Source organism: Rissa tridactyla, chromosome 5 (genome assembly GCF_028500815.1).
Source record: "Rissa tridactyla isolate bRisTri1 chromosome 5, bRisTri1.patW.cur.20221130, whole genome shotgun sequence".
In the NCBI taxonomy this organism is placed as follows: domain Eukaryota; kingdom Metazoa; phylum Chordata; class Aves; order Charadriiformes; family Laridae; genus Rissa; species Rissa tridactyla.
In genome coordinates, this window is record NC_071470.1 from 45469454 (window position 1) to 45497085 (window position 27632).

General features: G+C 38.1%; 1 long non-coding RNA gene across 1 annotated transcript; it reads right to left on the minus strand.

The window, feature by feature from the left end:
• Positions 1-21865: 21865 nt before the first annotated feature.
• Positions 21866-25803, minus strand: LOC128910713 (uncharacterized). The gene is made up of 3 exons (XR_008466838.1): positions 25733-25803; positions 23907-23957; positions 21866-22222 (listed from the first exon to the last, which is right to left on the minus strand). It is a non-coding gene; the product is annotated as an uncharacterized LOC128910713 (long non-coding RNA).
• Between the last annotated feature and the right edge of the window lie 1829 nt (positions 25804-27632).

Consider the following 27632-nt stretch of genomic DNA (forward strand, 5'->3'; position numbering starts at 1 on the left):
CCTGTTAGATAAGCCTTTTAGCAGGTTTTTCTTTGTGGTAAATATAACGTTCAAATGATGCTAGAAAGCTTTTTATACTTTGAGTCCTATTTACTTCTATTGCCGTTTTCTTCATGAGTGAAACAAATCATTAATAATGATTTCTCAGAACAAGTTTTCCCATCAGTGGCGTAAAGACTTACACCTCAGGGGCTTTGGTAAAATTGTTCATGATTGCACAAATGAACACAAAGATACATGTGTTTCTGTATGGATTTAGACCACGTATATGGCTAATAAAGACAAGATCTGCCAAAATTCATTAGTGTATTAATTTTCTAATAGCTCAACTATAAAGGGAATTTAACTGAAAAGTTTTATTCCATGCTGCAATTAACAACAATATGCCTAAAAAAGCAGTTTCTTTAGTCATAAAAATGTGCTAGAATGGTTGAAGTGGTTCAGAAGTGCAAAGAGAAGCAATCAACTGCTTTTACATAGTGAGTTTTACTTCTCTGTTATAGAAGTACAGCTCTGCTATTTGTCTCCCAATGGTAAATTGCACTGTTTGCAGAAAGGCACTATCTTTTAACTTCTTTTTTTTGTTGTTTTTTAACAAAATAGTTATTTTCTTAAGTCCCACAGACTACTTTAAGTTCCTTACCTTCCACGCTTCATAATGTTTCTCCACAAAAATTCCACGCTTCTCATTTACTTAGGCGGGAAAAAACCAAAATATCAAACCTCCTGGGAAGGGAGCAACCTCTTCCAAGTGAATAATTTTTTTATTCACTCCCCTCAGAAAAATCACTCCGTGTAAGCATTTATTTTTCTCTTGATCTGACAGGGTTTTAGCTGCAAAAAGACCTTATTGGAGGTCAAGCCCTGCTTTCAAGCCCTGGAGTGAAAAGCACTAAAAGCCACACCTTCAACTAAATATGTAGACCTAGATGTCAATTGAAGTCATTGGGAGAGGAAGTAAACAAAACATCTGAAGATGATTTGAAGTAAAGAGGGGTAAAGAGTGGGAAATTGCTCTCATCAATATCGATGGCACACACCATACTGAAAACTGAGCTGCTCGTATATTCCGAGTAAAACATTGAACCGTATGGAGGTGACTAACTTCGATTACACCAGTTCTCTTTTGTGCAAACAAAAGCATTTTAGTTGTTTAGTCAACTTTAGTTGACGTGCAAGGCTGACACTACTCAGCAAGGCTGACACTACTCAGCAACAATCTCAGCAGCTGAGATTGTTAAAGTTGCCCTTTCCCCAGGGGCTGGGATGGCAATGGACAATCAGGAAACACAGGTCTTTCAGCATCACACCGCATCACACGACTAGCAGGTCCCAGAGCCACCTATTTCTGCTGCCAGCTCACCACTATTTTCAGGAGACAATATTTACCTCTGCGCTGCAGGGAAATTAAAGCCCAAGCAAAACCTCAACTCAGGAACACCTGGAGGTCCAAGCAGCAGGCTGCAGATCCAATCTCTACAAAATGCGCACGACATCTAGAAAATGGCAGCTGCTGCTTTAACCAGAACCAATTGGGTCCATTGGGATCATCAGGTCATATTCCCAAAGAAGAATTTCAGTTGACACTGGATTTTTTTCTATCCTAATAAAAGTACTGGAATAAGTAGCAAGAAAAAATGAAACAAAGTTCCATCAATCCTCACACTGATTTGAATTTAAAGTCAGAACCTAGACATGATACTGGCAGGACAACAGAACCGGACTACTCATTTGCCAAACCAGGAAAACAGGTGAGTGTGAGCCGTGACGCCAACACTTCAGAGAAGCTGAGCTTAGGCTGCTAGTGAACTCTCTGCAGCAGGGCTCCAGGAACCACGCTCCACCACACAGCACAGTAGCTGCCCAGCCAGGGGTTGAGAAGGTACAGAGAGGCTGCCCCAGACATGGCAAGAGGTTGCAAACAGATTCCTTGTCCCAGCAGTCAAGGTCACCTGCACATGTCACTATTTATTATCCCATAGGGCAATACTGAAGAGCAGTTCCTACAACAATGGCACCTCATTCTCAGAGACAACTAAGTTTAAAAGATCATCTTTTTGCTGATACACTGAACATTGAAATTCAGTTCATTCTTTCAATGGAGCATTCTTCCAAAGACCTCTTTAGTACTTGACTTGCTGTTGTTGCTTATGGGGTAAAACACTGCTGTATGTGGAAAGCTCAACAATAATCATTTTCAACACATCAATAAAAGCAATTAATTTTTAGCATGATATCCTAGGGAAGAAAGGCTGGTGCAGTCTACACACTCCACAGCCATGCCTGTCTCTTAAATCTGTATGTATGTCTGGCTCTTAGCTCACCTCAAAATAATTATTTAATCTGTTGAACAATTTAAAAAGAATTTAAAATAGGGGTGTGGTCTCCCATTAGCATCCAAGAAGAGTCTTCATCTGCTTCAATCACTCTGAAAGAATGTTGTGAGCCATTGCATGTAATTATAAATAGCTCCAGACAACAATATTCACTCACATTAATGAGGTATCAAACAGTCCTGCTAGGGAAACAACAGGAGCTTACAGCATGACCTAATTTCTTCTTCACTGTTATTCAGGTGTGCCAGCAGTTACAGATTTCTGGGTAAATAAGAGCATTGCTTGAATTTTTGAAGGTATTGATCATGAAAAAACATTTTCATAGAATCACAGAATGGTTTAGGTTGGAAAGGACCTTAAAGATCATCTAGTTCCAACCCCACTGCCATGGGCAGGGACATCTTCCACTAGACCAGGTTTCTCAAAGCCCCATCCAACCGGGCCTTGAACACTTCCAGGGATGGGGATTTTGATTAAGCAATATTTTTTCTTGCACTTTAATATGGAGAGTTTTAGTGCATTCAACTAGAAAAACCTCCGAGTGAACTAGGAAAAACATCTAACTTTAGTGACAGTGCAAAAATATGGAGAGTGCTAGGTTTTAGAGTACATAACTTTAACTCATACCAACGCCACAAAACTCTACTGAATGTATTTACTAGTTAGAGGGACAAAGCTACTGTATCAGTTTTGACGTACAATATATGAAGAGAAGCTCGTATGACCCAGCAAAATTCTCTCTCCCATCAACCTTGAGATATAAAGTATGATCAAAATATTAAGTGTGAAGCATTGCCCATCCAGTGATGAAGATGGAGGAGAGAAATGGAGATAAAAATGGGGGGTGATGTGACTAAATCTTCCACATTCATACGCTCAACTGGGAGAATGATATTCAAACATAGTTAGAGTAGCATGAATTTAAAAGACCATAAAAATCAATGGGGTAAGTAAAGAACAAGGATGATTCTACAAGCTTTAAATATTCTTACTAATGGATCATACGTTATCTACTTCCCTAGATCAATGATGAGCCAGTTTTAGTCCCCAACGGTAATGCTGAGTTCAATTAAGGCTTTCTGAACCACCACTAATGAAAAAAAAAATTAATTTCCCTGAATTTTTCCACACCTCCTTCATTTAACAAAATAAAACAAAAAAATCTTCTTGGAAATCTTTTATTTCCCAAGTGGAAAATTTCTTCTTGAAAATTTCTACCTTCCAGGAAGTTGTATTGCTAAATAAAAAACCGTAAACTCAGTATGGAAACAAGTCATTAGCCTTTGCCCATCCCAGAACACGGGTCTAACATTACTAGGGGGGTTAGAGAGGGAAAACACAAAACAGACTATCCATGAAGTTCTGGACCTTAGAAAGAAGTTCTGCAGCTTCTGTATAATTCAAGAGTTGCCCCAGGGAAGATGCAACTAATGAAAAGGTGAGTGCTAACTGCAAAGCTTGAAAGGAGGAAGTTGCAAGGCTCCCAGCCATCCAGAGGCGGAGCAGAAAGCTGACTGTGTACTAGTTATTGCTGTGAAATCAGTTGACAAAACCAATAGTTCAAAATCAAAACTTAAAACATTTCATTTTATCTTCTTTTTACTTATCTTTTTCTAGATGAAACCACTCATTTCAGCCCTCAGGCTACGAACTAAAAGATCATAAATTGTATCCATCCATTTTCTATCAGCTTTGACCAACGAATAGCGTAATTTCAATTTTGTTGGAACCTGACCCACAAGGTAACTTTCATGTATGCTTCATTCTCCTCTTGCTTCTAATCTAAGATCACAGTGGGAGGCAGAGGTAAAAAGCTTTGTGTTATCACTGTACCAAGAACACTAAAGGAAATACATTATCACATAAATATTAGTGTAACAACAATAAATTAATATATATCCTTTTTCAAAGGAACCCAAGTGGCAATTTCCATTGCCTCCTAATTAATTTAGGCAAATGAAAGAACACGTTTGTCCTTTGAATAGTATACATATATATCTCTGATGGTTTTATTACATGTCCTGTGTAAAGCTATATTTGAGTTAAATTATGTGAATTTATATTTAAATTAATATTTATTCAAATATGTATTTATAAATATATCCATTATTTACAAATATATCCATTAGATATACATTTAAAAAATTAGGAAATGCTCAGTATTAAACTACTGCTAGGAGGCCGGATTAGAAGAGAGATCTTTACCAAAGAATTAAAACGCCAGATCTCACATAAGCAAGTGGTAGGAAAATACAGGCATTCCTATTTCAACTGACCTTCAGATCAATGACCACCTTCTTTTGCCCTAAGCATCTGTCAGACAGGCACTGTCACAAAATACCATTGCTAATCTTCAGCCTTCAATTCTTCTCTCGTACTATGCACTACAGTTCACATGTCTACCATCCCCTGAGCCATTAAAAAACTTCCAGATTTTGCCTGCAGGGCACCCATTGTAGCTCTAACTTTCTTTTCTCTTCAGTATTTAAAAAGCCAGATGGTAAGGGTAACACTCACTTTCTCTGATGTAGTTTTCTTGGATAAGAATAACTGTCAGTCTACATGTTTTTTAACAGTAAATAATGAATTTATTCAGAGCTACAGACAAACCAGACTGAGTTTCAGACAGAATCAACAATTCCAAAACCTGCTCAGTTTTATAACACTTGCAGTTCTGCTTGTCAGCAATGAACTACAGATTGCCAACCTGTCACTTCAAATGAAAAACATCTTCAACATTCCTAAATAGTGTTAATGAAAGCATTTTGTCTTCTTTCTTCTCCTTTTTTGTTGGTCTTGCTCACTTATCTTGTGGCTACTACTTTATTAGAACCTGAATTTTAAGTTCATCCTGGTATTCATTAAGAATAAAGAGATGTATGCAATGACAACCTTCAGTACGCTGCCACCACACTGACGGGACTTTTGCCTAGCAATTTAATCTCACCCCAACCAGCCACCATGTAGCTACATATAATTAGTGAATAAAATAAAAAGATTTAGATTACTTTTATATCAAGCTGCTTTACAAGCAAGGGCATGATTTCCTGAGGAGTCAAGCTTCGAGCTTTGCTCATACGGGAACATCAAAACACAAATAACAACATAAAGATGTAGACTCAGACAAAGACTTGTCATAAAGAAGATACAAAACTGACATCATGTGTGGCGTCAGACTGCAAGCAGATATGATACAGGATTTCATATGACAAAATTCAAGTGGCTTGAACCTAAAGAGGGCAAGGCATGTTATACCAGCCATGATCTATAAGCAGAGCAGTATTCCGAGACTTTTTCTGAGACACTAATTATGTTGAACAACTGAATGCTTTCACTTTGCTGCATAGCTTCTACCCAGGGACCCATGTTTTCCTCGTCACTTGGCAACTTCGTGTCAAATCAACTTACCCACTACATAAATTAATTGCTATGCCATTCTGAGGTATATTTATATGAATAAAGAAAACTTAAATTTATTGGATGTCTAAAAGCACAGGTACGCAAAGTGACAGGGACGTGCAGCTGGGGAACAACAACAAAAAAACACCCCACACATAAATTAAGCATATTTTTAACACAACTGCCTGCACAATCCTGCTGTATATCTATCTCCCTAATATTACTTAACTAAACCAAACCATATAAAGATAAATAGCTAGGAAATTATTTATCCTTATTCTGCTGTAATTTCAGCAAACTGGGCAGCTGGCATGCAGAGAAATGAAGAAAACTTGTGAATTTGTATAAGCCGTGGTAAATTTTACAAGCTGGCTGACCAGTTATCCATTACCCTTTCTCTGGGGGGAGGACTTCAGCAATCTGCATTTCATACTAAAATGAAAGAGCAGGCGTGCTTTGTGCTGTTGTTAGAGCCTACGTGCGACAAGTTTACTTCTGCTAGTGTACGAGGGTGTGTTGTCATATACTAAATCAAAGTGCTTTTCTTAAAAAAGGCAATTTTAAGCTGTGACTGGGTACCAGTAACCCAAATGGAAGCCTGCTGGCTCTCCATCTGAGCTGCCATGTTCATTGGGAGCCCTGGGCATGCATCTTCCCATTGCCATGGCTCATTACAGATGCCTTTGCTGGACATCTCTGGCTGCCAAAGGACACAGGGGTGGTTAACCCAGGGTTTGCAAGACCAAAAGTTAATCACAATAGTTCCTAGGGGCTCCAGGTTCAGTTATGGTAGATAAAGACCATAAGGGAACCACTGAAGAACTGGGCAGCGATAATTAACCTTGTTCTCTTGTGCTTTGATTGCTCCTTGCCATCTGCTGGGAGCCCAAAGGTGGATTTTTAGTGGAGCTGTTTCTCCCTATACTTTTGATTAAGGGAGGTACCTGAACATTGTCCCTGAAATAGTTCACTGATAAGGCTAATACAGGAATAGAACTTACAGGCTTTTAAATAGACTTTTTCAAAGTCTAGCCCACAGGAGCGTGAAAGCACAGCTTCAGTACAGAGAACACCAGAATAACAGGTCAGGAGAGAATTTTTCAGTCAGAGCATGAAGACTATTCCCCTCTTGCCCACTGAGGTTCACTTGATTTTAAACGGAGCAATATGTGATAGTTATTACAAATGCTTCCTAAATGGAGGTTTAAGACAAACAAGAAGTGGAGCTGAGATGGGAGGAGTTCTTCCCCTTTCAGGGAAATGAAAAGCACCGAAATTGCACAGCATCTAGGATTCTGCTTGGCTTTCTCTTTGGTTATTTTGGGGTTTTGTTTTGTTTTGTATGTGAAAAAGAGATCAGGAAATACGGCCCTGTGTGAACCAACAAAGTATATAAAGAATAATACTGGGGTGTTTTGTAAGGATAGTTCATCCCACTCTTACCATTTGCTCTAAACCCTCCCGGGTAGTTCTGCATGTCTCACTTTCCAGCTCAGGAAGGTTGTATTTTTCTTTCTCTAAGAGGAGTACAATGACTTTCTAATTATCTGAGAGACAAGTGAAAATTATTGTACCTGGCTAGGTATACAATTTCACACAGTAAAAAGTTATTTATCTTTTTTTTTTTAATAAAATCTGAATTTAATTTTTCAGAAACCTGGACAGGCGTTAAAAATACATCTATAACTTTGTTCATCTTCTGTGATGTAATGTGAGTACAGTTTTGTAGGGACGGCTACACTTTAAACAAAGATATGGTAAGAATGTTCAGAAAAGTCATACTTTACTTTTCCTTTGGATAAATGTTAGAATTACAATCCCAGCTGTTTGCAGAATGGAAAGTTTAAAATATCCATCGTGTGTGTAAAGCAAGGCAAACAACTTCCTGTTTTGATGATATTTTTGAATATTATAATCAGTCTTAGTCACAACACTTAGAATTACTTCTAGAATATCTTACAGAATCTGTTTCCTACATTACAAAACTTCACATTCAGACAGAATTTTCTCTTTCACAGAATCTATCCAGAAAATCAGACACATTACTGGAGCACCCCAATACCTTGCCATATGATAGTGAAAGTGATGGCTTTGGTGTTGCATTACTCTCCAAAAAAGAGACAAAGATCAATAATCACAGAATCATAGAATGCTTTGGGTTGGAAGAGACCTTAAAGATCATCTAGTTCCAACCCTCCTGATGATTACAGCCAAATAAGCAGAGTTATATCTCTTTAAGCGAGTCAGCGTAATTCTTAAGTATACATCAGTAACACCAAGACAATATCTTCATAAAAAGAATAAAGAAACACAGAAAAATAATATTTTTTTTCACACAGCAGTATATAGGTTTAGAGTGTAATTTATAGAAGTGAAAAATGCAACTAAACTTCACACATAAAACACATTTTAAAATAAATTACTTGGAAAACCACTCTAAACTTCACATAGAAAACCAAACCAAGGTAGCATTTCAGTACTACTAGTGTCAAAATGTTAGTTCTGTGAAAAAATGGGTATATGTGGCAAGGTTGTCCACATCTATTTTACTTTTTTTTGTAAATCATTTTTAGCTTGCAGAACCCTAGTCTTCCTCTCTTTCTCATAGTCATGAGCCAGAGGTCGCCCTCTATAAATGGGGTAAAATAGAGAGTACGTTGGGTGATTATCTTTCCTCAGTTGAAGTATCCTTTGTTTCTAGATAGCCTCGTGCTTCCAGTGGCCTATTTCCTCTGGAATATCAATTTCTGGTGAGCAGGAATGAAACATATGTTGAAGGAAATAAAAGAGATTAGGCTTTTAGAATGAATCATCCTCTACATACTGATGGCAAGTTTAAATCTTTATGCCCAGGTATAACCACCTAGCTCAAACGAAAATGTGCACTTATTTCGCATTTATTACTGTATGCAACAAACTTTTTTTTTTTTCATACAAAGAATTTTTACCAGTTTCTAAATGGTGTAAGATTAGACCTGGACAGGAAATTTGCAAAGCAAAATGACAGTTCTTGAAAACAGAAACACTTCCTAAGAGACAATCGCAAAATCTTGTGCCAGAAAAAAATGGCCCTTGAGTCCTAGATATTCTTGTCCAAACCAGGAAGAGAAAGAGGAGCAACACACTAATGTGATACTCATGCTCAGGGTACTTTCAAGTCATGAGACTAAAACCGGTAGTCCAAGTGAAAGACGAGACTATAGACTACTATGAAGCATGTCTGGATCAATAACTCCTGTTAAAGAATTTGCATTTTGCAAGAAGAATGACAGGTTAATTCAGCCAGACAGGGGAATTAGACTAGTCCTCTGTTTAATGGATGCAGACTGTGCGAAACGGGGGCTCCTCCAACAGTTTTTTCTGTAGCTTACATTAGAAAAAATTGACAGAATTACATAAAACCTTCTCTGATCAAGAATAATCCACCATTTCCACATAAGTATCCTAACCACAGAGCATTAGCATCAGCTTCCTTCATTTTTACTGGGGAGATCACTTTAAACACACTGCAAACACTTTGTCAAATTCCTTGGATTAAGCACGAAATTAAAACAAGATGAAAACAAAAGTATACATATTTAGATTACATTTATATGTGAATTGATTAAAAAGTTTAAATATACTGCAGAAAGCCTATGTTCTCCATGAAAAGTTCTTGAGATGTTTTACTGAAGTGTCTTCCCCGTTCCAGATACCCAACAGAAAAAAGCAGAAAGTATCAGCAGATAATTTGCTGTCAATTGCAATAATGGAGCTAATACTGAAATCAATTCAAGAGGATCCTTCCCGTCTTCTCATGCTCTGTTTTCTTCAACAGCAGAAAAGTTCAAGATTTCTGTTTCTCTACTCCTTTTGTACCAATCAAATATAACACAACTCACATGATTGCTTTCTAACATCAGTAGTTTATATTTCAAATAAGTTTATGCTGCAAGTAGACAAATAAAGTGAGCAACAGAAAGAAAAACAGAAACATCATTGACCAGTAAAGAACTGTCTGAACTAGTTTTACAGTTGAAATTTACAGTGAATTATAAAACTGTCTGGAATGATAAATCTGAAGATGAGTGCAAGAAAGACTGTAAGAAGAGGGAAGGTTCAAGAGTACAAACTAGACTGAGAATCAGAAGGCATTTATTGAAATCCATGGCTAGAAAACATTTTCCTATGTAACTGTGACACTTGCAAAATCCACCAAATGGACATGCATTATTGCCATGCAGCATGTAAGGATTAGAAGCGATACTCAGAGATGCCGCGCTATTCAATGCCCCTAGAAAGATGAAAAGTTTGTAGGACAATAAGAACATAAAGTATCCAAAGAGAGATATGAAAGATTCAGATGACTAATCTGAATAACGTAACTTCCAAAACCGCCTTAGACAACAATTCCCACCTAAAAACCTGTAGATATGCAGTCTCAGTTGTACTGATGTACAAAACGCTCTTGGATAGCTCAGCTATTGATATCAATGCCTTTTCTCCCCAAACCCCAGCTACAGAACCTGATTTCTGGAGAAAGGATTACTGTACTAGTCCAGACCTGATTTCTTTGCAATAAATGTGAATTCAACAACTCACGTGCCTGCCCAGGGCCCAGTGAATGGCTCAGGCACACCCCAGCAGCAGGAGGAGCTTGCAAGAATGGACCCTGGCTTCTTTTGCAAGTCATTCTCCTTTCATCATTTAAAGTAACAAATACATGAAGTTAAAAAAAAACAAAAAAAACACCACCAAAAAAACCCCAAACAAACAAGCCCAAACTTTGCTTACTGTACATTTCTAAATTCAATCAAGGGTGAGAAAAATCATTACTTCAAGAAGTAGACTTTAAGTACATTTATGCATGCACTGTTTCTTTTTGAAAGGTCAATTAAATGTCAAAAGGGTAACTAAAAAATAAGAAATTAGTTAACATTCAGCAGTTACACCTTGCCTGTTGGTATACTTTACATCTAATTACGTACTTCACAATCATTTCAGAAAAGAAATTCATAAAACATTTACAAAATATGTTCAGCACATTAGTCATGACTAGATTTTAAAAAATACTTTCAGAAACACAGGGAATTGAAAATTGACTCTACTTATTTAAAGGGTTTTGATTTAAAAGAATAAAAAGCATCAGCAGACAAACTATCTGCAAAATCCCTGGAATACAGTTTGCACCTTGTATGATATTACCATGAATGAATAAAACAGTGCACCACACATTTATGAGATTCTTTTCATCCTTGACTAGTTGTATCTGCTATTAAAGGATTTTAAAAGTAGTAAATACATTCCTGTGGAGTTTGCTTTATAAAAAGAAAAATGCATATTTTGAAAATTGTGATGCAGCTTCTGGCAAGCTGGCAGTAAGTGCCACAGAGGAAATCACAGACCACCAGATGTTTGCTGTAGTCAGTAATGCTGTCAGTATTCAAAAAAAGGTCTCCCCAGTGTTTTCCTACTTGGAAATATCCCACGAATCATAGAAAAAAAAGATAAATCTTATATTTTATAAATTGTCCTTTTGAAAGTTATATGATATACAAAACATATTACTAAGGTCCAGGTTCTCATATTCTCGTCCTCACCGGATATCTTCTTTTTGGTCGGTCACGACGCAAGGTGACATTAAAACAAGAGAAAGAATATTGAAACCTTGCCCCAAAGGAATTAAATCAGTGCAGCAGCAAGACAGCCTTCAAAGGACTAGCAGGTAAAAAGAAAGTAGATACTTATTGGTCAGCAAGGTAAGTCACACCTGCATTCATTTTACTAATCGTAATTCAGTATTCCTGGATTTTTCAAGACTGATGTTTCCTTTCTATCCCTTGAGAAAAGAATTTGTTCACCTTTTTGGTTTTTGGAAGTAATCTAGCCTCACCCTAGAGAAAAACCTTTATTATTTTATAGAAATCTACTGGCAATAAAATGCCTTTAGATTGTAAAAAGGCGGCCTCTTGAACCTCCAAAGCAATGTCAGCTCCTGCAAGATGGCCAAGAGTACCGTGATTCCCCAGCAGTCTCTGAATTCCACAGGATTGTGACCAGCAGCTCTGTGAATTCACCTGACCATTGCAGAAGGGTCATCCACAGGACCCCTGGACTTGCTGGAGCAATTCCCTGGAGCACAATATTAATTACAATGGCGGATCTAGTTCTGACGGACAATCCCAACACTAATTTTAGTTGCTGAACACATGCGAAGTTTTTGATTTCTCACATTTCATTATTCCACCATCATTTCTACTTCTTCATTCGCATCAGATCTTTTTCACTGCACTTTTGAATTCCTCTCTCTCTTTTCGTTCTCTAGTCCTTCATGCTTCCACAATCTGTTTCCATGGCCCTTTTCATACAAAAACTACTACTTCTTTGTGACTTTATCCCTCACAAAAATATATACATCAATATGAAGAAAGACAAAATGTGATTGATGCTCACATCTTTGCATGCTTTCCCTCATTTTCCTCCCTTGTTTTCATCTTAGAGGGATTAATACATTGTTTTTATATCATCACTCTGGGTAGGTCAAAGTGCAGAACCATGCTATTTTCATAAAGGGATCAAAGACCGTTCAGTTGTCTGTGGACACTATAACAGCAACAAAGATGCTGCTGTTGGTGTGACACCCTTACACCTGAGGGAAGATGTTTCCTGGGAATTTAGCACTAGCAGTGTAATCCTTCTATGCAAAAACATCCCCGTGCTCACTTGATATTAGAGAAACAGAGCAGTGTAAAGCAGTCAAAGCCTGAACCAAGAATACCTGGAGAAGCATTCCTCAGTGAAGGGCGTGAGAATAGTGCCTCAATCATGAATTCATAATTTTCATTATGCATGCAACTGAAGTCTGTATTCTTCCATATGTATGATCAGTCATGATCATCAGTACTGAAGTGACTTATTTTGTTAGCCTGCACACCAGTCAAATCCATGTGCATGAATCATGCATTCAGGTTTGGTAGTACTGGCTGTCTGTAGCTTTGAGTTTCCAAAATAGCACTGACATTTTTCTATCTTACTGACCATAGCTGCAAAGGAAGCTATTTAGTGTTTACTCTCAGTGAAGCCTTTAATTTATTTGTTGGTTTTCTTGAGTAAAAGAATGCTTGCTATGAAACTTCAGTATGAATTGTAAAGGTTTAAAGTTGAGAAATCATGGAAATAATTATTCTAGTAAAGCACATTAGTGAATAGGCATGCCCACAATTGGCTGATAACTTGTATACAAGCTAGTGAAATTGAGACTATATTGATTGCATTTTAATTGAGACAAAAGAGAAGGTCTTTGAAGAATGCAGAGTCTGGTATCTCTACATTGACGGATTTACTGGTGCACCTAAATGTAAGAGCAATTAACTGTTAAGATAAATTTATTGAGTTTGAAGCTATTTTGGTAGCTAAGGAGAAAATGTTGCATTCATTTCACCAAGTAGAAGTAAATTTCCAAGGTACCCGAGAGGTTCGCACACGAACAAGACAAGAGGGGTGTAGAAGCCATCCATTGGCTTTTTTCCACCTGTGCTTTTCCAGCGACCCGCTATGTTAGCTTGATAGCAACTTTGCCATATTTTGACCTTCAGAATGGTACTACATATACCAAAATCAGATTAACTGACTTTTGCCATAAAATGAAACCCCAGCTGAAGAATAAGCCAAGCAAGAGACTCTGTAAAGCCTTTCCATTGCTGAGCCACTTAGAAGTGACTCCTGTTCATCGCATTTTCCTTCGTAGCACGAGTCAGGCTCTACTCCAAAATGTTACTTAAAGCTCCTCTCTTCAGATGCTATGTGTAATGAAGACAGAATTTATAAATGGAGTATTTCATGTCAAAACATCATGAACCAGACACCATTGGCGCAACTTTCACAACTGCAAGTACGCACTGAATTTGCCAAAGCATTAAGATTTCTAACCTTTTGAGATGTACAGCATCAGTGCAGTGTTGCATGTAGCAGACAAACTCAGTCCTCTAAATCATCACATAAATAGGATTCTACACACATCTCTTAGCTATATAAGTGTAAAAGTTATCCTAATTTTAAAAGTCCTAATTAAAGCTTTTATAAAGCCTCTCAAACTTTCACTGAAGTTTTCAGATACACTGTGACATCAGGCTTCCGAGATATAAAGGCCAACTTCCTATATATTCTATATTTTTGCATATAGAAAACATTTAGAGTTCGAAACACAGAAAACAAGCGTTTCCTTCTGTATCTCCTTACTCAGCTGTAAGAGAAGCTGTAGCTATTTGAGTGCAAAGTGGACTCACTATGGAAACATGAGAGAGTAGAATGGAGACAAAGACACCATGCAATTGGGTGTCTTGCTGTAGAAAAAAGCAAAAAAAAAAAAAAACCACCAAAGAATGATGATAACAGCTTTCAAAGATAGGCACAACCTGAAAGCATTTGTCCAAATTTCTTGAAGAAAATGGCCTGGTGCTGGTATATTTTACCTGTACGAATAAGAAACCCTACATGCCGAAGTAAGGATGTTATCAAAGTAGACAGTTAATATAACCCTAAGTGAGAACAGACACCAACAGAAAGTGCCATTTATATGATGTACAAAAACATTCATGTACTTCAAGATAATGAAAACAGGTATTTTAAAAAATAACCAGTGCCTGCTATTGTCTACTACAAGTTTCATTAAATGGAATTATTCCTAAGGACAGTAATTCCTAAAATAAATGTTATTTGTACATCCCTAACCAAGACTTCTCCTCAGTGCAAAAGAAAGGACCCATCTGACGACTCTTAGAAAGAACATCTCAACAAACAAAATAGTCAGCAATTAAGAGTCTGATGAAGGAAGAGAGGAAACATCATCAGAAATTGCACATCCCTCACCATGGAAATATCCTTAGAATCACACAACATAAGAATAAAAAAATCTCAGGTGTAAATACAGCTCTACAGCTAGATAAAGAACATTTATTCGACAGTTCGCTCACATGGGTGAAGGGACACTAAAAATTCCATGCCATTTACTGAGACACTGGTTCTTATTTTAGTGTGAGCTGTATCTTAAAAAGCCTGCAATAAAATGTACTTTTTACGTGCATTTGGTGTTCTACAGTTTTCTTCAGTGTATCATCATACATCCACTGATCAGCAAGTGCACGCTGTGGAACATCAGTATGGCTTTTAAGTTTCTTCTGATATAAACCCACTTTTTTATCTGTATTTTGAAACATCCGCACCAAGCCCATTTGCTCCTTCTTCGCAAGGCAATCTCAAGATCCAATGAGCCCAAGGTCCTTTCTGTTCCTTAGACTGATAAAATCATTCTCTGTCCCAGGTTTTACTGTGCAGTTTCTATGCATGAATAGAGAGTATTTTTCTGCCTTTAGGAAATTCACTGCTATGCTTAAAGATGGAAACAGTTATAAGAAGAAATAACTTATTACAGAAAAGTAATGAATTTCAGGTGTAGGCAATAGGTTTACTACATTTCTTCAGCTGTTAACTCCAAGATGCTCTGTGTTGGAAACAGCTGGGAGCTTTTCCTTCCGAGCCCTGAAAATGGTGCAAGATTGCAATAATTATTGTTACATTAGTTTGGCATCTACAGGTAGTCCTCATGATCAAAGATAATCTTATCTAGTCATTAGTTTTGGAAAATATTATTGTAACTGAAAACACTATATGCAGAAGTTCAGAAGTTTACTTTCGCACATTTTGGGTTCACAGTGCTCTTTACTTAAGGAACTTCACAGTTAGATGGCTATAGTGACTTGCCAGCTAATAGTCATAATGCTATCCAGCCATTTTGCAACAGTATTACATGCATGGGTAAAGAGCTGGATGTAATACGTCTTCAGACAATGCATGATTCAACAGATTTGTCTACTGTATTTTCAAAATATTGTTTAAAAAAACCTTTGTACTATCACATATATTTTTAATTCAACAACCACTTTTTTTCCAGTATGGCTTGGACTTAAGCAGTTGACCTTACCCCAGTCTCCCAGCTACATGACCAGTTACATTGCGTGGTCTCTGTTCCCTGACTGAGTGGATATCATCATATTTGTAAGGAGGACAGCTTAAAGCAACATCTGGCTAGTGCGCCTATATTATTTACAGCCTTCCATTAAAGACATGAAATTATAGTTATGTTTCCAGTCAAAGAATTCAGAATAAGAATGTCCCGTTCTGTACATATCTGTCATTGACTGCCATTATATCCATCTTCCTACTTCCACCATTTTCTGTTATTACCGTTATTATCTCTGTTACAAATTTGCCACTATTTTGTAGGTAGTATTCAAATGTATTGATGCCACAAGTACATACATAGTTAACATGCTCGAAATGGGAGGGATGATGACCAACCAAGCTCCTAAGCTATATGAAAAAGCATAAGCTGTTTACCAGAGGCCAAGAGCTAGACAGACGACTATACTTCGCAAATTAAGCCGTCAATTTCTGTTCTAGTCTTGGTTCTGCTACGCGAGCTTGGACAACCACAGCTTCTGTGTATACTGGTTTTCTTGCTGTGTCATGATTTTTTTTTCCTGTAGAAAACAGACAGGATTCCTTAATGATTTACTGGATAAGCAACAAAATTCACTCAGATACAACTGCAGTGCCAAGCAAGGAATTAATCTGAGATGTTTTTTGTGATGGACTGTGTCTCCAAATGAGTCATGCATGTCCCCAGCCCCTAGTATCAGCCATGAGGCAGGACTATTCTGTGCCATAACAATCAGTGATACATCTACCTGCCAACACTATCAGCTCCCAGGGGCATCAGAAATTTGGATTCCAGAAACAGATCCCATATTCATTAAAAAAGGCACTGTTGCAGGTGGTTTTCTAGCCCTATGATATATTAAAGCAACACAGATGAGTTCAGCAAAAAAAGAAAAAAGCTGCTAAATGTTGGTCTTTTTGCTACTGTTAGATTGTCTCCTATTTGACTGGTTTTTACTTCATTGTTTACAATTTCCAGTTGTTTATCAAATATATACGGTGCACAAATTTCAGCCTGTGGTTTGCTTATCAATGGCTGACTGTAACAACTTTGGCTTAAATAGATCTTATTCTCATGAATATTCAATCATCTGTTTTTTCACATCACATTGTTTTCTTTCCCTGCCTGGGTGACATAATCATTTGAAATGGTTCTGCTTTCTTTCACATCCAATGCTATTTTACTCATACAACTTGGATATGTGCCCAAAAATGCATTTTCTTGAATAAATTTCCCTGCGTAAATATGTGTGCATGTGTGTGAGGAAACTAATTAAAAGGCCCATAGACACAGTCAAGCCCAGATTGTATTGGGAAGGCAATGAAATTGCTCCCTTGCTACACACTGTGAAGTGATCTAAAACTGGAAACTGCTGTGCTGCTCAGTTAATGGAACAGGTTACAGTGCAATTCAAGACCTTCTTCTCATTCAGAAATGACTGTGGACTGACTTTGAGAAAAGGATCTTTCTCCTGAAATGCACACATAGGAAGTGATCTACTTTGCGTTCTCCATTACACACATGTATGGAGCCCACTTAAATCCGCCAAAACCCGAGATAATCACAACGGAAAACACCGGGAGATAGCTGGTTCAGAGCCTGTCATGTTATATGCAAAACCAAGACTGGGTTTCCCACTGTGTCACTTTACATTTATCTATATTAAGCTTTGCCTTACATTTCATTGTTACCTGGTTTTGTAAAGTCCTCCTGCAAGTCTACGCTGCCTGCCCCTGCCCCACTTACTACCTTGAATAGCATGGTGTCTTCTGCACACTTCATCACTGTTTGTCTCTAACCAGGACACTCATCTGTTTATCTTTTATCCAACTACTAATCCATGCTGCCATTTGTCCTCTTGCCCCACTAATGTCCTAAAAGCCCTTGGAGAGGGTTTGCCTTTTGGAAACTTCAGTACGTTCTTTCAGCAGACTCGATCATCCCATCGATATGCTTGCTGCCGCCTTGGAAGGACTCCAAGAAGCCTTGCAAAGGCACGACTTCTGCCACCAGAGCTGTGCTGAACTCCGTCATCCCAGAGTCTGTTCAACTCTGCCATTCACCAGACCTACTGCTGATCTGTCCAGTAGAGGAGTCATAATGGCCAGCAATTCCCCACATTGCTCCCACCAAAACATTTTGGGGGTTTTTTTCCAGATGTTAAAGTTTCCATTCTCCTGTCTCCGGATGCCAGGGCTGTTCCACAGGGGTCTGGATACCAGGCCGTACTACCATCAATAAATCATCTACTTCACCCTTAAGCAGTCTTTGAACTTGTATGTGGCTATTACTCAATCCTGATGACTTTTGGAGGTTCCTTACATCCAGCTGTACCACAGCTGCTTCTGCAGTCACTTTATTTTCAAAGCGATCCTATGCCGAGCACTCTCCTCCTCTGTTAGAGCATTCCAGCGTGCAAACCTCCCCAGTTTCTTCCACAATGAACATCAATGCATAAAATTCATGTCACTTTCCTGAAATGGCCTTATCCCCTCTGAATGCTCCTTTTACAATCTACTTGTCATGGTACAGCCTGCTGGTAGGCTTCTTTTCCAAATATGTTGTAAAAGCTATTTTGTTCTTGTTTTGTTCTTTTAGCTAGATTTTTCTCACTCCTCTTTTGGCTTGCCGAGTAATTTTTTATATTTAAGCTGACAGAGTTTATGATATTTACTATTTCCTATTTATCTTATTTATATTTGTATTTATTTTATTCCTCTTTATCCTATTTCATGGTTGTCAGGCATAACCATTTACAGAGTCCTTGTCAGTCACGTTAATGATAATAAATATAAGGGTCTGTGATAAACTGTGCTACATGAAATCATCTTGCTGACCAGTCTTGTAGAATGAGAATTGCTTCCTCTTTGTAGTTATTCTCATCATCTCGGATAATCACTATAAGGAGCATCCCTAAGCTTTTTCTTTGTTTCTGCCAACAGAAATATTTTCATATCTCTTTCTAGTCTTTTCTCCATTCAGTCATTGCTACCCTGCAGATTATTCTAGGTAGCCTCACAGAGGGGAGGGGGAGATAAGAAAGCGGGGTCTGCAGTTTCTCTACAAAATTTCTACGAATCAGAAGTTATAGACACATGGAAGAATTTAAGCATATTCACTTACAATACTTGGAAGACCATGATACTACTTCCCTTTTTGCTGGAGAAGTCTGTAGAGATGAAGATGGCATTTCTTTGGAAGCAGCCATAGTCTTTACACTGTTACATTTGTAGAGCCCACTGTAATTCCTGATCATTCCTTTGGGAAGCTACAGTAGAACCAATAGAGGAGCAATAAACATACAGAAAGGAAAGACACCACCTCAAACCTAGTTGGTCACAGAGCAATACTTGCATGCAACAACTTTCAAAATAGAAGTAATCAGATTTGGCAAGAAGGTCAATGGAGAATAGTTAAATGTGGTCTATTCTACTAGGCTTTATTCAATAGTATAACCTTTTGTAGCATGAGTATTTCCACTGGACTGGCCCAAAGAGCTTCAGATACCACCTGCACATTTACAAAGAGACGAGCATGCACATCCTGTCTTCTTGAATTTTCTCCAAAAATATATACAGTACTTACAAATAAAGCTGCGATACATACTCAGGATGGATATTTGTTTGTGATTGGCAGTTCACGCACGTTTGGCATGAAGCGAAAGTGCTTCAAATATCTTATAAATGCAATTCACGCTTTGACAGTTGAGGGGGTTTGTGCAAATTATTTTTAGCACTACAAGGAAAATGTTTATTACCTTAATTGTCACAGAAAATGAAGATTTTTGAGTATAAATATAAATAGTTACACACAAAGAAACACCCTTGGAATAAAAAGTCCTGAGTTAGTCTTGACAATAATCTTCTGATTATGCTAAATTTATTTTCTCCTACTGTAATTAAGATCATATCTAATAGCATAATTATGTGCCACAAATAGCCTAGCCACCTTTTAAAACAATGAAGCAGCTCCAATAATATTTCTATAAGAAATAAAACCAACTGCTACTGACTTACTTTTAGAGAGTTCACGTTTTCAAGATCTGATGTGAATGTGTGTTGAGTATTATTTTAGAAACGACCTCTGTATTTTAAAGGAAGCAACCTATTCATACATTTTCATTCATCTTATAGAATTTTAGTAAGTACATAGCTTATTCACTGATTGTTGGACTTGTCTTCAATGATTGCAGACGAAATAAATATCCACCATCATTAATTAGATTTAATTAGAGTTTTCAAGGTAAAGGGTCGCTGTTGTTCTGTGCCATTATGTTGACCCAAAAGGATACACTTCTACACCCTACTTTGTTTTTCTTGATATACTAATATGCTTCAGCATTTCTGTTCTAACCTAGAATCATGACCTCTAATTGATAATAATGTCTCTCAAAAAGATATTGACCTTTGATGACCTTATAAAGGATATCTATATAAATAAATTCTAGAGAAAGACCTGACTGCTCTAAAAAAGGACAGTAATTTCAAAGCAGGAAAAACCACTGGCCAGTTACATATTTATCTTAAATACATAAAGGTGAGCTCGGTCCTGCCATTTCCTAATGGAGAACTCTCTGGAATGCAAAGCTAAGCTGCAGGAAAGGAAAAAGTTAAGCAATATTAAATTGTGTTCATTCAGCCTGACCTTTCTCAAAGCTAGCTATAAATTCGGACAGACTTTGGTAGCATACTTCCTCTTCTCTGTAGTTTATGAAATTTCCTCTATTCCTAAACCTCTGAGCAGCTTTGTCAATCAACATCTTTCTTTTCCTCCAGTGAACTCCCCAGTCTTGAAAACACTGCAGTAAAGCTCTCCAATGAGTCCTACCCACCCAAATCCAGGTCACCTGCTCTGCGGCAAGAAGCCACAGTGGTGCAGATGGCCACGTATAGGTATCTGATTCCTACCAACACACACCAGCAGAAGCATGAGAATTGCTTTAACTAGATTGGCAAAGATTTGCTATATTCAGGATTGACTGATTTCAGCAACAGTGCAACCATCAGCAAAGTCAAGCCATTTATGTAGAGTATCAAGAGAGGGTACAAAGCCACAATGTGTCTACCAGAAGTATGAAAACCCTTTTTTACTTTTTTAAAACCCTTTTACTTTATTACTTTAAAAATAAGCAATGGAAAACAAGTATATTTTCCCCATACAAAGAAAATATTTTCTTGTATAAAAAAAGAGTAGAAGTACCAGGTTTTTTTCCATATGACTGTTCCTAGAAACATTCCAAGGATACATCTGAGGCACATTTGGAAATGCACTAGCTATATGTTTATGTAGTCACTCCATGAAAGGTTCAATATTGCCAGGTTTAGCGTTGCACATAATAGCAACTTGCATGATGTCACTACTCTGTTAGTTAAAACATTACCAAAAGGAAAGGGCTGTTCTTATTCATTGGCAAATGTGTCTTTTAATGATAATGCTTTTTATCTCCCAGTTTTGTATAGTATCTTGTGATTTTGTGGTAACTATGGCAACTATTCATTTTTGTTCTGAATAAAAGTGTGTTGTAAATCCATGCGACTTGCTGGCATATAAATTAAGGCTGCCTGCTGGAAGTAGTATGCCAGAGTTCAGTTTCCCCACTTAGCTTTAAATTGACATGTTCACTGAAGAAAGTGTCCATCTCTGCTGAGGAAAAAAAAGATTTGTCCTGAGTAGGTAGAAAAGGTCATTCAGTTCAGTGCACAAAACACTGGTGCTGATGACTACCGACCAAGGATTAAGTCAGTCAGGCAGAACAAAGAAAACATTGGAATTACCTTTTTAAAAGTGATGACATCAATACCAGCCAAGAGGAAAGAAACACGGGGGAAAAAAAGAAGGATGAGAGGTGAAACTACAGCTGAAACTTACCTGCCTCCTAGAAAGAGCAGCCTAACTCCCAGGTGTGAGAGCACGTTTCGGTAGTGCCAGCATAGGCTGCGGTGAGCAGAATCACTGACACAACACCCCATAGCTCCTCGCTGCTGACCACCCTGCTACCATTCTCCAGGCCAGTGTAACCTTGTCAACCTTACGAAACACCTGATAGTACCTAATTCCTCTTAAAACAATGTCTCCAAACTTTTATTACTACCTTTTCAGCACCACATAATTCAATGGATTAAAGCATCTCAGCAATATATTTTTCCCTTCCCAACTCACTCTCATCTGTTTCTCCTCTTCTACTTCTTTAGAAAAGTAGGAGATTTTCACTCAAGTCAGTTAATGCTAAAAGGTACAATTATCCTTCTGTCCGTATTGTGGCAGCTGCCTGCACTCCCAGCGTACCTGAAATTTCAAATACATCGCCTGTTTTTTGGTCCTTGTTCTGGTCTGGCATCAGTATAACACAGAATCGTAGAGTAATTCAGGTTGGAAGGAATCTCAGGAGGTTCTCTGGTCTAACCTGCCATTCAGAATGCAGTGTCAAAATTGCTTTCAGACCAGGTTGCTCAATCCGATTTCAGCAGAGTTCTTCCTGAGATGTCTGGGTATAAGTGAAAGAAGAAACAGCCTGCAGAAAAAGTAATCATTTGATAATTTGATGAAGGGCATTGCAAACAAAGGTTAACATAATAGTCACATTTCTTTTTAATCCAAACAGTAGTTTATCTTGAAATATTATCTCCAGAATTACTTTCAGAATTCCCTATCCAACCTCAGTATCAAGTTTCATGGCATTACTTCTCCAGATAAAATTCAGGGTGTGTATAAATTTTATGTAATTGAAACCTGGAAGATTTATGCCCTTTGAAAGCCATTATTACACCATTATCTTCCAAAGCATTAATTAATAATAAATGCTTCATTCATCATGAAGCTAAGCTAAGCATAATTTTTTCACATCCTCCCAGCTCTAGGATCCCAATTCTATTAAAAAAGCTTAGCACTAGCACATCTTCATTTCCAGATGCTTAAGTCTCTTAACTACAGAATTGATGCAGCAGCATGTTTTAGTATTGTTACTTTTCAGATTAAGCTAAAACAAGTATCTGTGTTTGCTTTCCTTTTCCCATCTACAAGACTTCTTTACATTAGCTCTTTATTTTGGAAAAAAACAAGAATTGATGTTTCAAGTAAATTATTTCAACACAGCTGGGCAAAGCATTAGATCTCACAAACACTATCAGCAGTCTCCACTTTGCTACATTACCATGATGTCAGGTTGAGGCTCCAGAAGACTGAAATCATTATTTTCTGAATTTTAGATATACATAATTGTTCAGTGGAAATGCATTTATAACAGGCCAATGAAAGTAAATAACACACATGAATTTTAGGAAGACCAATTTTGACAGGTCTGCCAATCTATGTATCATGCTCAGGGAGACCTCCAATTCGAACAGGTTTTCTTCAGAGTCAGAGATCACTGCTCCAGTGATTCTGTCTTAAATCTGACAAAACTTAATGGAAATTGTATCAAACCAAACGTAGCATCCCTTGCTCCAATTCCCAGAAAAATGCCAAAGCAAGGAGACTTTTGCCCACCGAGCATCTAGGTGGAATAGGAACTAAAAACTCTCCCCTACTTCCCTTCAGTGGGGCACAGCAATTGATAAAATGTAGTTTCCAACCTACCAGATTCCTCTATGGAGTACAAGAAGCAATATTTCACATCAAAAGTATGAGCATCCCCTCCTGCAAATGGCAAAAGTCCCTCTCCATCATGTATTCTTCCAGATTCAAATTGCCCACTGGAATTTATGCTTATGCATAATTTATGCACAGTAAGTATAGGGTTATGTTAGGGTTTTATGTTAGTGCTCTGAATACCTTTCCTATCACCTCAACATACCACACAGACTATGCTAAATTGTAATATCAGTTGTTTCCTTCATCCAAGTGAAGAGAAACAGGAGCCAAATGTGACAGTTATTTGTATCATTAGTCAAGATACAGCAACATTACCAGCAGAGAGGCTTTTAAATTTGGAGAAGATCTTTAAGATGTCATCTTAACTGCAGTAGAGGAAATCATGATCCAAACCCCAAAAACAAGTACAGGGAGACAAGACAAATGAAGGGAAAGTCTGGTTAATAGTTGGTGCAGGGAAAAGTCCCTATAAAACAGGATTAAGCAGGCTCTGAAAATCTTTCTAGGATTCAAAGCTGAAAATGGCAAGCACACAGTCAATCAATTAGGCACACCATTAAGTTAGTTTTCTAATTTTATCTATTTAGAACATTGGATTTACATACTTTACTCAATACATTTCCTTCTTGATCTCAATTTCTTCGCTGAACATGATTCTACGGGACAAGAAATAAAGTGAGCACGTTTGGACCTTCAGGATTGCAATCTCGATTTACACTAAGATTCCCATTAATGTACGCAAAGATAAGAGGAAACACAGCCTTCAGCACTTTTCAACAGCTACCAGTAGGACTTACAGTTTAGGGAGAGAGGAGCTGAAGCTAAAACACAATTTAACCAGAAAAGAAAAGCCCAAACAGCAAAATCTATTATTGACTCATGTCTCAGTAAAAATGCTCCAAGATCTTCTGCATCAATACGGGATTGGATCAGTCATTTTATTATTCTGAACACGGTAAAGATCTATAGGTCAGGAATAAGAATGTTTGCTTTATATTTTCTTGAGAGGTGAAACTTCTTAACTGAATCTTACACTTAATCATCTCCAAATCCCAGGCTGTATCTGCTGATCCCTGTTTCGATTTAAAATAAAATTCATTTTCTGGTTTGCTGCATGACTTTTATTTCAGATTTGACTTAGAGATTTATGAACGGGATATAGCTTTTCTTGCTGAACACTTGAACAATCTTGGTCCCTGTGGTGATTTCCACATTGCCACAAGTGGGAAGAAACACTCACTACTGTAAAATGATATGACATCCCTACTTCAGAAGCCAAAACAAATTTTTGAAGGGTGAAGCGTTCAGTTGCAGGAGGGAAGGAAACCCAAGGGGATTTAGCCCTTGCAGTATTCTGAAAAGGCAATGCCGGTTTTCAATTCATTACTTCTTAATTACGAAACAGAGAGAATCTGGGTACACAGTGAATCATCATCAGTATGGAAATGGGGGGACAGGGAGATTATTGATTGAACTCACGGTTTCCCCTGTAGCCACTAACACTGAAATTTGACCTTGACTCAGAGTGAAATGATTTCTCCTCAAGATAACTGCTGCACACTGCACTATACAATTTACTGTGAAGGGCACTATTTATAGCAAATGGACCGCAGGGTTCTGAAGACAGAGTTGATCACAGCACTGCACACCGGCATGACCCCTTGCAGCACAACATCTCTGCTGCCGCACATCCTGGGTTAATGCCTTAAGCAGCGCTGATTACTTGCGCAACCAAATTCTTTGGTACCTCAACTTGCAATTCCCCTTCCCAGTGCAAGTTACAAATACGACAGAGCTGGTCTTTTCTACTTGCCCTAGTACCCGAGTACAGGTTGAGGTACAAAATGGTCCGGAGCAAAGGCAAAATTCAATGCGTTCAAATTCAAAAGTGCAATGCTGAGAACCCACCTTTGGTTGCTTGCTTGACCCTGGGGGGCGTTGCTTAATGCCTAGAAACACTCTGTGTTTTACAGAACTAAACTTATTCAGTGTCCAGCTGACAGTGACTGTGAGTTTCAATAGTGTGGGATAAACACACTCAGTCCACCCCACAGGCCTGTTTTCTTTAATGTCCATACCAAAATTCCCATGGAAGCACACCACAGCTCCATCCCTGCTAACATACCTGAGAGTTCTTCCAGAGGAAAGCCTCCACAAAAACTGTATGTACGTATATCCATTTAATACATGTTGAACCGTAGGCTGGAGTATAACAAACGCCAATGACTTTGAAGTCAAATCACTTTTTTAAATGGAATTTATTGTCTATATCGTGAGGTCAGTGAGGTAATGGGTGGGTTTTTTGTTTGTTTTTGTGTTTTGATATTCAGTGCCTGAAATCACTGGAACCAGGTGACTCAGTTCTTTTTAAAACAACACACTAGGAACCTATCCAAACATTCAGGCACCTCAGTGCTATTAGAGATCTTACCTCTGTGCACTCATACTTTTAGCCTGGGACCTGGGACTCAGACATCTAGAAAAGTGATAGAAGGATCAAATTAATTGAGAACTGAAAATTATTCTGTACAAATCCATTCCATGATTCTATGATTCTACAAATCATAGAATCATAGAATGGTTAGGGTTGGAAGGGACCTTAAAGATCCTCTAGTTCCAACCCCCTGCCATGGGCAGGGACACCTCCCACTAGACCAGGTTGCTCAAAGCCCCATCCAGCCTGGCCTTGAACGCTTCCAGGGATGGAGCACTGACAACTTCCCTGGGCAACCTGTTCCAGTGCCTCACCACCCTCACAGTAAAGAATTTCTTCCTGATATCCTATCTAAATCTACCCTCTTTCAGCTTGAAACCATTACCCTGACTCCTATCATTACACTCCCTGACAGAGTCCCTCCCCATCCTTCCTATAGGCCGCCTTTAGGTACTGGAAGGCCGCTATAACGTCTCCTTGGAGCCTTCTCTTCTCCAGGCTGAACACCCCGAACTCTCTCAGCCTGATGATTCAGGAAGAATTATCAAATAGAGAATACAAATGTGCGGGATTCAGATCAAAGTTTAGCTGGAGAACACACAACTTTCAGAATACCAGGGAGCTCAAAACAGTAAAATCAATGTTCAAAGTGAAAAAACAGATGAAATTCATAATAAATGAGTAACAAAACTACACCTTCACAGATGAACCCCTTGAAGGCTACGTATCTTGGAGATAGGCGTACATTAGTTTTCAGATATTGTACTTTACATGAAAATAAAATGGGACATTAATCACTAATTCACTGATTAATATAACGTGCTCACATTTTAATGAGCCAGCTGAAAATTTTTACCACTTTTACAGTTCTGCTTTGCAAAGCACTTCCCAAATAATTAATTTCAAGCAACTCACTTTATTCTACCAGTATCTTCCTGAATATCTGCATTGCTCATATACTCAATTTCCAAAGCATTTCACTTCAAAATGAGAGGAACAGAAGTGTGACTCATGTACACCTAGGAGCACTGAACCATTTGGCACTTCCTTCATCACAAAGCACAATCACCGTACTGGATACCTCTCTTGCATTATTTCACCTGATGTACAGTATAGCAAATTCTATTTTTTTCCACAAAATGAAAGTAAGAAAACATAATTGAAAGTATCATTTATTCAGTGTTTTGCATCTTCAAATACTCTACAAGCATGAATCTTCACAAAATCCTTTACAGTTCGAAAGTACGTACTTCCAGCACTTGATTTAAAATTGAAGAAAATAGCCCTATCAATCTTAGGTACATGTATGCCTCCACAACTTTGAAAGTATTTATTTGCTTCACTTTGTATGTGAGGAAGCAATATCATATTAGCCTCTTTTTACTGCAAAGCACTGAGACATGCAGTCTTGAATTCACAACATTTTAGATTAGGAACAAAGTTGGTCTGGGGTCCCTGTTTAAAAGGGAGATAAAATGGCCAGTGCAAAAGACAGTTACCATCTTCAGTTAACTGACTTGCATTCTGTGTTATCACCCTCCGTTGATTTTAGCAGTAACCCATGGTAACTAGGGTACTTAGGTTATGTGTTTAAGATCATAGTGAATGAATCGAAGTATGGTGGCATACCAGAACATGTTTGTCAGAAGAGGAAAAGAGGGTTCAGCATCTTTCAAGTCCTAGCAGAGCTCACCCCACCTCCAAAGGTGGACTTTACAAAATCATCACACAAAGTGGTCATTTATATCTCTTTTGAAAACCTCTCCCAGCACGACTGAATTATTCACTAAAGCACACAGAGCAAAAGACTGTTGCAGCCAGGACTGGACTGCTGAGCAGCCTTGCCCTCACAGTTTGCCTATCCCTCAGACAGCAAACAAAGTTAAACCAGGGTACT